This window comes from Passer montanus, unplaced genomic scaffold (genome assembly GCF_014805655.1).
Source record: "Passer montanus isolate IOZ18808 unplaced genomic scaffold, ASM1480565v1 scaffold70, whole genome shotgun sequence".
In the NCBI taxonomy this organism is placed as follows: Eukaryota; Metazoa; Chordata; class Aves; order Passeriformes; family Passeridae; genus Passer; species Passer montanus.
The window spans coordinates 2090735-2102382 of NW_024372148.1; the positions used below are offsets into that span (position 1 = coordinate 2090735).

The 11648-nt window shown below is 49.2% G+C and overlaps 1 pseudogene; it reads right to left on the minus strand.

Annotated features, from left to right (window-relative positions):
• Positions 1 to 8766: 8766 nt before the first annotated feature.
• On the minus strand, positions 8767 to 10632 carry LOC120512120 (annotated as a pseudogene).
• Positions 10633 to 11648: the final 1016 nt, after the last annotated feature.

Here is an 11648-nt window from a genome sequence, read left to right on the forward strand (position 1 = left end):
TGCAACAACCTCTATTTGAAGGGATATTTTAAAGCAGTCTGCAGTGCTGGAAGGAGGCTTTTTCTGTACTGCTTCTAGCTAGGATGTGCTGATCTGAGCACTCGGCAGCATAATTTATTTATTAGGACTTCATACAATTTTTTTCCCCCATTGACACAGGATTAAAATTAAACATTTCACAAGATGAAAGTATAGCTTAGCTCATTCAGGTACGTCCGCATTAGACACCTGTGTAAGTGATTGCTCTCCGCTAGCTTGATCTTGCTTTCGTGTACAGGCAAAACTCCCCCAAGATGACTCGCCTGAGTCGGATGTTCAGCTGAACCCTGACTGAGCCCAGAGATGGCAGTGATTGGAACAGACCAGAGCAAACCTTTACAGCCTTTGATTCTCCAAAGACTCTATAAATAGTTGCCATTGGTACTAAGGGGGGCTGTCATGAGAGCTGAGATCCTTGGGAATGCAAGGATTCCTTGGCCCCATCATTTCACCGGCCGAGCACAGTGCTGCACCCACATGCAGCGAAGCTCAATAAGTTAACTCTTCACAAGCTGCTGGAGAGGAGATGCATTCCCAAGCCATGCAGCTGCCTGGCTGCTAAGCACTGCCAAGCACAGTGCTGTACCTACGTGCAGCGAAGCTCAATAAGTTACCTCTTCACAAGCTGCTGAGAGGAGATGCATTCCCAAGCCATGCAGCTGCCTGGCTGCTAAGCACTGGAGGCACAAGACAGCCACTGTCAGCATGGCCTGTGGTCACTTGGGCTGACTCCACTTCACTTTAAGACTTTGCTCATACCAGTTACCAAGTCTGGGGCTAAGGAACTGGTAGTACCTTGCCATGGTCTCATCCTTTGATGCTGCCTCTTCCAGAGACACTCCAGGCAGACAGAAAATGTCTGGCTCAGTGTCCTGCTGCTAGTGCACAGCAAGATCTCACAGGGTGGAACTATGGGGAGCCAAAATCCTAAGAGCAGCCCTTGAGACCCCAAGGACCCAGGAGAGGGAAGGGAAAAGCATCCCCCACCAAAGATCCATTGTCAGGGAGGCAGCACTAGCTGCTTTGGGTGCTGGGAAAAGATCAGATGCCTGCAAAATCCCAGCTGGCAGGGAAGGCATCAGCTGCAGAATAAAAGGTCTCTCTGCATCCAGCCACTGCCATGGGGACCTGGTTGACCCAGCCCTGAAAAACCCTGCTGGGCCAGACCCTGCTCCTGCAAGCAGGCTGCATTCTGCCTCTCAGTCAATAAAGTTTCTCCTGCTCCATCAAGCACTTTTATCCCAGTGTCTGGGCTGACAGGCATGAGTTTGGGGTTACAACATGACACATGGGGAAAAAGGACTCCAGAAGATACCATCAGCTTTTCAGGGAAGGGGTTTGCTTGCACATCTTCTTCCCTTGGGGTCTTTGCTGCCCTTGCACCTGGGAGAAGAGTGGTGGGAAGCAGTCACCCACCCTGGCCACAGGGCATGGGGCCTGCTGGTCCTTTGCTGGTGGATGTGGTAAAGAGAAATCCGAGTCAGGCAGCTGATTTGGCAGTTCATGGCATACGATGAGCATGCATGGTGCAGACTTGCTTGAACTGAGCGGACTCTGTAAAGGCCTTGTCAGGGATGCAAAGGGTTTTTTCAGGAGAAAAGTGTTGCCTATGAGGGTCCCTAAGCTTTGCAAAGCCTGGAAGTGAGCACAGTGCTCTAAAAGGAGTGGGATGGACTGTGGTGGACTACTATGCCAGAGCAGATGTGGGCTTCCAGGGAAAACAACCCCAAGTGTTATCTAAAAGCTGAATGTTTCCCTGGGAAAGATCATGAAGGAGAGACGAAATATACCTGGAATATCATTGCTGGAAATATCACTGAATGTAGAACTTGTTGCCCTACTTTGAACCACATCCTCATCCTGCAAGGTCTGCTCTGTCCTTCAGACTCCCTCCTTTTGTGATAAGCAATGCTTGTATTACTCTGTCCATTGCTCCCTGTGCATACATTATGTGGTGACATGTGATGTGGTGATGACACTGAAACCACCTGTTGGTTGCCCAAGGTTTGAAAAGGTGGCCTGGAATGGAAACTATTGTCACAAAGACCTTTACACGTGTTGGTTGGTTGCTTGCTTGGCTGGTGATTACAGACTGTGAAAGGATGAGTGAGCAGAGCCTGGGCAGTTTTGCTGCAAACACTGTGGTCCAAAGTTATGCTGTAGATGTTGGGGTGTCCTCATTCATGGAGATTAAAGCACTTGATAGGAGAAGCCACCATGTTACTAATGCTTGCAGAAACATAACGTATATGAAAGTACTTCCAGTGCTTCCACCTCCCCAGAAGTAAACAGAAATTAAAATGTACTCTAAGTTTGCACACACAGAATCATTAACTTTGTATAGTTAGGGACTAGAGAGAGGGAGGGAAGGGGGATTTTTGGTAGGATTTTTTTTTTGCCCTGGGCAAAATTTTCAACATTAACTAATTAATGTTTATAAAGCACTTTGCATATATAGTGCCTTTCATCAGGGGATCTCCAAGTATTAGATTATATTATCTTGAAGGCCCCAGGCCTGTGCATACTAGCCCTATAAAGTATTAGCCTTATAAACTTTAGTAATTCACTTTGGGTTTTTTCCTGGGGTTTTTTTGGTTGGGTTTTTGGTTGGGTTTTTTTTGGGGTTTTTTGGTTGGATTTTTAATCTTCCCTTTTCTGAAAGTGTGCCAAGTATTTTGGCTGTGTATGTAAAAAGGTGGTAAAAAGTGTGGTGTCAGCCAGAATGACCATATGAAAACTTAGGGCTCTGTAATGAACTTCTCAAATCCTCTAATTGCCAGGGTTGGGGAGTAGCAACTGTGCCAAACTAAAATTCAAGTATAAACCCCACTCATCAAGTAGAGTTGAGGGGGAAGCATCATCACTGGTGAGGGAAGCAGTCCTGACATTTGCTCTGGTAATGACAGTGGAGATAGGGAGAAAAGGGGAAGAGAAGGATACCTCTGAAATCCAGCAGCACCAGGAGAAAAAACCCTTGCTCCAGCCTGGGTGCAAGATGGTGGCTGTTCTGTATTGCATTAAGTTTCTGTTACTGGTGGCTGGAGGCTGGGAAAGCAAGGATGGGCATGAAATGGCCCATCTGGAATGTGTTCATTGCTGCCATCCTCCTGGGCAGAGGCAGGAGGTAGGGTACCCCAAAGCCATGCCAACAGCACTGAATCTCCCATGTTCTAAATCTGAAAAGCTTGCTTGGGTGTGGGCTTAGTGGATGACTCAAACAATTACTTAACAATAGCTTCTTGCATGAGCTGGCAGGGATGAAGCCAGGTTCACAATGGAAAAAATGTGTGGGCATCTTGGCTTTAGCGAAACACGCAGGGAGCAGACTTGCTGCTGCATGCAGGAACTACCAACAGAGAAAGCAAGGCCTTGGGGAGCAGAAACTTGACAGGGACAAGGCAAAGGATGTCTTTGCCCTTACTTGCACATCTTACAGGTGGAATTCCCCCAGCTGAATTTAGCTGGATAAGGGCTGCTACTCTGAGGGAAAGGCTGAGCAGCAAATCCAGTCTTTTGAAGAGTCAGCAGTATTCAGAACTCTAGAATGGAGCCATCACTTGAGAGGCCATCTTGTCCACACTGAAATGCTCTTTCATGAGTGAAAGTTCACAGCAAGGATGGGAATCCCTCCCTGTTCAAAGGACAGGAGAATTCAGCAGAGTGATGGCACACATAACTACAGCCAGACAGGTACTTTGTCATAGAAACAACCTGATAGCTATTTAGAGTCTGCATATACTGAAGAACCTAATGGGCAGCTTGGAAGAGGTAAAAGTGCTCACTTGCTGCTTGTGGACTGATATTCCAAATCTCAAAATATCCACTCTGCCTGCGACTCCCAAGACAGAGACAACTGGGAGAAGTGTACAAGGCGGTTGTGGGGGATGGCTCTCCAGATGGGTTGTGGGCAGCATCTGGACATGGAAAAACATATCAGGAAATCTAGAAAGTAGGGATCACTCACCAGGCTTGTAATGTGGATAAAATCTTGGTATGCTAAGCCTAGCACCCTGCACTATGCACTCCTGGTCCTGAGGAAGAGTGGGAACTCCACAGAGATCTGGAGGGTGTTCACTGTACAGACCTAGAGCAGAATTCAGATGAAGAACCAACTGCAGCAGAGCTGCAGAGGAACAGGCAGAGACATCTTTGTCATATCCACATGCTTTATCCCTGGAGCCAGCGCTATGGAAGAGCAGGAGGCTGAAGTCTTGTGGTGGCAGATGCCCTAGGAAGCATGGCTCACACAGGTTGCTCTGTTGTTGCAAACAAGAGAGGGTTGTGAGGGCCAGCTGTATATTGAGAGTGAAAGAGAGAGCAAACTTTCCTGCTCTGGAGATACCACAATCCGGAGAGCTGGTCAGGGAGCAGACAAAGGTCCCACCAACTTGCTCCAACCAACAGCGTGGGCTGATGTACTCCATGTGATTACAGTGAACATTGAAAGGGACTTCTGTTCTTTTTCTCTCCCCTTCAAGCAGCCGTGGCTATAGAGACTGGGGGAAGAGGAGTCAAAGCAAGAACTATGCTGTGATATGGCTGGATCTGTTCTCCTGGGCTCCAACGGTGCTCTTCTCCTGGCATTGCCGTGTATGCTGGACACATTTTGCTCTTCCAGTTTCTCCAGCACTTTATGCACTGTGTTCGACCCTGACAAGGGTGTATTTATATTGGCAAATGAGACCATCTACCAGGTAAAGGGCCTGTAATGTGAGGCAAGCAGGCATAGTTACAAAAGGTCGCTGCCACGAGCTGTCCATGCACATGTTAATCTTGCGTTCTCTTTGATGCTTCACTTATGGGCCTGGCTAATATGTCTGGTCTTTCAGGCCAGGATACTCCCAAACTTGATATGCAGCAGGAGGGTGTGCTGGGTGCTATTGGTATTACCTCCAACCTAGGGCAAGCATGGATTAATCCACACTCATCCACAGGGAGCAAGGCACCTTTTTGCTTTCACTGAACTCAGGAAGGAGATGTTGCTGCACCAGACCCTGGGGAGCTGGGAGCTGGGCATGAGGACTCACAGGTAATCATAGATGGGCTGTGAGTCATTCCTGCCCTGGAAACCAACCAGCTTCTGCTCATCAGCTACCATTACAAGAGCTGCAGCTTCTGTTAGATGTGAGTGGTTTTGCTGCCTGCTGGTTGTTGTCCATCCAGCTGGAAGTCACTCGTACTCCTCTTTCACAGGTGGGTGGTACAAGTGCTTTGGAGCAAAATACGATGCTTGGCTTTGAAGGAGAAAGGCTGTGAGGTTTACCCATTGCACAGCCACAGCTCCACCCCTCAACAAAGCAGGTGCACTGCCAACTGCAGTCTAGCCTCAGCAGATCTGGGAGAATTGGGGCTCTTTGGTTGCTCTTCCTATTTGCATGCAATTCCCTCTAACTTCTGAATCCTCTCCCTGCAACAGGTGATTTGCCTAGCCAACAGGAGCTGAGGAAGAGCCATGCAGCCTGGGATTTCCCCACACTTCACACCAATGAGTCCTGACTGGTACGAGCTGAGACGTAAGAGCAACAAGGAGACAACACGCAAGGATGACAATGGCTTCTGCTGAAACTGAAGAGATGTTGGTCCAGCACAAGGAAGCGGCACTACCATGCTGGGCTAGGGTGGACCATCTCATGGTGCTGTGTAGCCAATCACCCAGGGAGGGAGTCCTCTCCCATGGAGGTCATGCTGCTCCTTCGGTGGGGACAGCTGTAGCTGAGCAGTTGTAGCATGACCCAAGAGCCTGCAAGGACTGACATTGTGGCATGGATGGTAACTGAGGGACTCCAGAGGGAAACAAGAAAGGACTTGCAGCAAAGCTGACTCTGCAAGGCTGAGTTGGGCAACTGCAGTTTAGATCAGTTCTAGATCTAGAGGCCCTCAAGTGAGGCAGGAGACAGAGGAAGCTCCTCTCTCCTGCCAGCACATCCATATTTGGAGGTGTGGGTGAAGGCTGCTCCCTGCCTGGGGCTCAGGCACCAACAAATTGGGCCACTTGGTCTAGTACAGAGGAAGTTTGCCACAGCACTCCTCTTGTCAGGTTTTTGGGCGTTTTGGGTAACTTTGGGGGAGGAGGTACTAATTTGTACCCCCAGACAAAAAAGTTTCAACTTTGTCTTAAAGCAAGCTCCTGCATAGTACAGAAAAGCAATTTATGTCCCTCCAGAACAGGTGTTGCAGGCAGCTCTCCCTACCTCGGGCAGTGCTGAGCTGGTTTTATGGCCCTGGCTAAGTACATCTTTGGACTATTCAAAGCTGCGTCTCTCTCCTATTAAAGTCTGAGGATTAAATAAAGACGCCTCTTCCTCACCACCTATCCACAGGGAGGAGAATAACCCTGGTACAAGCAGCTGTCATTCTCCACTGTGGCAAGGTGGGCACTGGGGCTTGGCTGTGCTTCCAGGCAGCGCATCAGGGATACGAGGGAGCAGCAGCAATGCCCCACAGTGGGGGAGAACACTGCAACAAGGCAGGCTTGGGGGTTTGGAGGGCATGACAACCATCTCAGGCTCCAGCAAAGGGAGGATGGATTTACAAGCATGTATAAGCGTCAACTCCAGCCCACCAACACTCTCTCCCCAAGGGAGGGCATACAGCTTCCCCTAGAGCGTTGAAAACATGGAGGGAAATACCCTTCAGGAACTGCCCAGATTTCATACTTGGAATTCAGACCACCAGTCTTGTGATTCCTGGAGATCTGATTCATACTTTTTGAACGTGTGGGTTTGGCAATCCTGTGCTTACACTTACAGCCATTTCCCAACCCCTTATTTTCCCCAGAGGTGTTCTTACTTTTCCCTTTTTTTACTCTTGTACACATGAAATAAACTGCTTGGGGGTTAGGGGGGTTGTTACTGATAGCAAAACTCACATATTAAATTCACAGTGAGTTGCTCACTAAATAACAGCAAAAAAAATCCCCCACAATTTTACAGTCTAACCAACCACAGCAGGTTGGAGCGACTCCTCATGGCTTTTGCTTTGCCTTGGGGCAGGATATACTAAGCAAGAGTTTTTCTCCCCAAGGAGCAGCAGGAAAATGCTATCCCCCCACTGCAGCCATGCTGGGGGTGGCAGACAAGCCCTGTACCATTCTGGTGGCTGTAACCTATCTGTCCCCACATGTTTTTGTGGGAAAGGTGAGCTCCTGTCCCCCACAGCTGCTTTGGGGAGGGAGGTCTGGGTACATGGAGACACAGAAGCTCCTAGGACAGCATCTAAGGGCCTGTCCTGGGGTCAAGAAAATAGGATGGTTTTGTTCTGGGAGATTTAATGTGAGAGTTTTGGGCCCATATTAATTTGGACCAGCAAAAATTCCATTTTCCCCTCCCATATATTTCTTTTGTGCAGTCATAGAAATGACTGTATCTTTATCATCGCAGAAGTCAACCAGAGGCATAAGTAATACTGTAGCTGAAAGAAACAGTATTAATTATCCAAGCCCTGTGCTGAGCACCATTTTTATTCCCTCAGACAGCCTGCTGCTGGCACAATGGAAGGCAAAACCATGAACCCATGGGAGTGGAGACTGTTTTCCATTTTCTCTGAGAGTTCTCTGCCCATTTGAAGACAGAGCAGAATCAAGAAGCAAAAGGATGAGGGAGAGGGTTTGAAAAGTGCCACCCCCAAAGTGGCCCCACATGCTCGGAGGTGTTACAAGATGTGACCTTTCAGTCGGTTTAGGATTCACAACTAATTTCAGGAAAAGGCTTTGTTATGGTAAATCTTAGGAAGGTATAATACAGTGCTGTCCTTGGTCTACATTGCCTCAAGCATGGACATCCACAGAGGATGGCACATTGGGAAAGGGCACTACCAAAAAATAGATGGAGGGAAATCCCCAGTGCAGGGTTTCAGCTGCTGAGGAGTGCTTCCTTCTATGGCATTCTCTGTGATGCTGCAGAAGCCTCACACCAGCAAGTTTTTATTGGCATCACAGCAAAGCCCAACTTGAACGAGACATCTGAAAGAGCATAATAGCCTAAAAGCACTGCAGCTGCCTGGGACAGCGTGCCTTCTTTCTGCAGGAGGTGCACACAGGAATCTAGGGAAGGAAAAATGCTCCACCCCAGCTGTCCTTCCCTGGGAAAAAGGGAACCTGCTTCTCTGACACCTTGGAAAGGCAGAAATGGCAGCAGAGACTTTTGCAGCCAGCTCTCCTCAAGGCTCTCAAGAAGTTACATTCAAGGTTTGGAAGCTCTCAAGATCACAAATACCACAGGACTGACACTGCCTACTCATTAACAAAGATAATGGGAGAGAAAGTAACAGCCCTATTTTAACCCTGTTAAAACTGATTTAATGTCTCAACAGGGACGCCCAAGTGCTCACAACTCCTGCCTGGAAAATGGGTTTGCGACAAAGCTTTGTGAGCTCTCAGCTCTCAGACAAGGGGCAGCTGAGGACTTGATTGTGCAGGAGACGTCTCCTGTGGCAGGCAATCAAAGCAGCAAACCTGAAGAAGGCTGAGAAGTGATGGCAGTCATCCAAGGGAAACAAATTGTTTGAGGGATGGGGAGGAGAATCAGAGCAGCCATGGAAGCTGAAGAGGAAGGCAGGCTTTTGGGCAGAGCAGAAGTGCCCAACAGCTGTGAAAGATGAAGGTGGAAGCACCTGGTCTGGGTGTTGCTAGTCAATGAGCATTTCACTTCGGTTTCGCCTAAGCACAGAAGTTCAGGTCAGGTTGGAGGATGCCTGGAGGATGCAGACAGTTCCCTCCCAGTTCAGAATTCAGAGAATCATCATAGCGGAGTAGAGGGGCTGAATCACCTTCCTTGATCTTCTGACCATGCTGCGTTTGATGCAGCCCAGGACACAGCTGGTTTTCCAGGCTGCAAGTACATGTTGCTTGCTCATGTCCAGCCTCTCATCCACCAGCACCACCAAGTCCTTCTCATCACTGCTGCTCTCAGTGACTTTTTCCCCCATCTGTACTCATGTCTGGGGCTGCCCCAACTCCAGTGCAGCACTTGCACTTGGTCTTGTTAAACCTCATGAGGTTTCCATGGGCCTACTTCTTGAGCTTGTCCAGGTTCCTCTGGATAGCATCCTTCAGGTGTGTCAACTGCACAGCTGTTGGTGCTTGGTGCCATCTGCAAACTTGCTGAAGGTGCCCTCCATCCTTCTGTGTTGTTAATGAAGATATTAAATGACACCAGTCCCAATACAGGCCCCTGAGGAACACCACGTGTCATTGATGTCCTTCAGGGCTCTGAGACATTGACCACTATCCTCCAAATATGATCATCCAACCAATTTCTTATCCATCTAACAGTTCATCCATCATATTGGATGGACTGTTCTCTTTCTAATTTAGAGAGAAGGATGTTGTAGGATATTGTGTCAAAGGCTTTACAGATACTCAGTTAGATGACATCTGTAGCCTTTCCCTTGTCCGCTGATGTAGTCACTCCATCATAGAAGGCCACTGGGCTGGTCAGGCAAGACTTGCCCTTGGAGAAGCTGTGCTGGCTGCCCCAAATCATGTCCCTGTTCTTCATGTGCCTTAGCACAGCTTCTGGGAGGATCTGTTCCATGATCCTCCCAGGCATGAAGCTGAGGCTGACAGGTCCATAGGTCCCAAGGTCCCCCATTCTACTCTTTCCAAAGATGAGTACAATGTTTCCCTTTTTCCAGTCACCTGGGTCTTCAGTTGAGTGGCATGACTTTTCAAATATCATGGAGAGTGGCTTCACAACTACATCAGCCAATTCCTTCAGGATTCTGGGAGACTTATGTACATTCAGGTTCCTCAGGTGGTCATGCTCACACAGTGGAAAACACTTTGCTTCCCAAGTCCCCAGACTGCTGTCCATCCACTGTCATTCCATGTGGAAGAAAGGTTGCCATTGAAGCAAAAAAACTGTTGAGTACTTCAGCCTTGTCCTCATCTGCTGTCACCACTATCCCAGCATTGTTTATTAGTGGTGGTACACCTTATACTTTCAAAATATCATTCCCAGGGGTTAAAACACTGAGAAAGGGAAGGCCAGGGAGAACGGTAAGGGAAGGTAGGCAGTGCTACAGCAGGTTTGTGCAAGGCACGAGCAGTGGGGGGAAAGATGCAAAACTAAGGCAGCTGTAGGGGTAAAAAACTGGTGGGAAGGAGATCCAACACCACAGAAAACAAGAGTGGAAAAGAGGAGCCGGGCCACTGCATGTTGGTCAGATGTGCCTGGGGGTGTTTGTTCCAAGAGCCAGGGAGTGCTTGTGCTGCATCCCGAATTGAGGAACTCAAGCCCGTGATGCAGACTGGCTTCTCAAGGAGACCTTGTCACTGAGAGATGTGTCTGTGGAGGCTGCTGCCGTGTCACATCACGGAGCACGCAGGCAATCACGGCTCAGAGGGCCCACAGCCCCCAGCCAGGCGCGCCGAGGGGAAGGGCCTTCCCCAGGGCAGGGCCTCCCCCGGGGCCGGGCCGGGCCGGGCAGGCCCGCGGCCCTGGGGCGGCAGGGCGGTGCTGGCTGCTCCGGGCCCTCAGCCAAGCCGGAGCTTTCCCAAGGCTGCCTCCGCCAGCGCAGCCTCTCCGCCCTTCCCGGGGCTGGGTCGCCGCGCAGGAGGTGCCGGAGGGTCGAACGCCAGCTCCCGCCATCCATCGGCCTGCGCCACCCAGCCTGCCCCAGCCCTGTGCTGATGCTCCCTGTCAGGTGCCGCCCAAGGCGGGTGACAGCTAAACAGGAATTTAAAGTCTCTTCTTGATCCCTTCTTTAAATCATCCGTGTGTTTCTGTGGAGGGGAAAGAATCACCAAATGAGGCAGCACCCTTCCACCTTTCCACCCTTCACACTCTGCGAGGGCTGGGTGGCACCTCCCAGGCTTTCTTCCTTGGGGGATGCTGCACCTGGGGTCAGCTCGGCTTCCCTGCTCCCAGACGTGGCTCAGGACTGCAGAAAGTTGAGCCTGTTAAGGAGAAAAAGCCTGAAAAGGCAGGAGCATAGCTCAGGAGGTGGAGGAGCCTCACCCAGGTACAGGGACGTCTGGAAGAGTTTGGTCTCTGCAAAGTGTTCATCCCTACAAAGTTTTTACTTGATCAGGACTACAAAGAAAAAAAAAAAAAGAAAGAAAAGGAGAGAGGAAAAGAAAGAGAGAGAGAGAAAGAAAAGGAAAGAGAGAAAGAGAGAAAGAGAGAAAGAGAGAAAGAGAGAAAGAGAGAAAGAAAGAAAGAAAGAAAGAAAGAAAGAAAGAAAGAAAGAAAGAAAGAAAGAGAAAGAAAAAGAAAGAAAAGAAAAGAAAGAAGAAGTAGAAAAGGCTCCTGACTCATTCTCTTCCCAAGACTGCCCTAGCCCAGGGCATTTTCCCTGCCTTGGGAAGTGTTGCAAAATTTGAGCTTGCCCTGGAGGTATCTCTCACTAATAACTGGATATCCTGGTTTTGTGTAAGGACATAGGCAGGACCTTCCCACAGGTTCTTCTTTACCGCATGGGAAAAAAAACTCGAAACGCTGATTTCTGTTCCAGCATCCCCAGCAGACTGCTGTGAAGGGCTGATTGCACACTCGAGGGGATCTTTTTCTGGAGCTATCCTCCCCAGCTCTGGGGCATCACTCACCAACAGCTTCTAAGAAGTGTGGAATTTCAAAGGCAAAAACAAGCTTACTTTTAATATTTGCCCT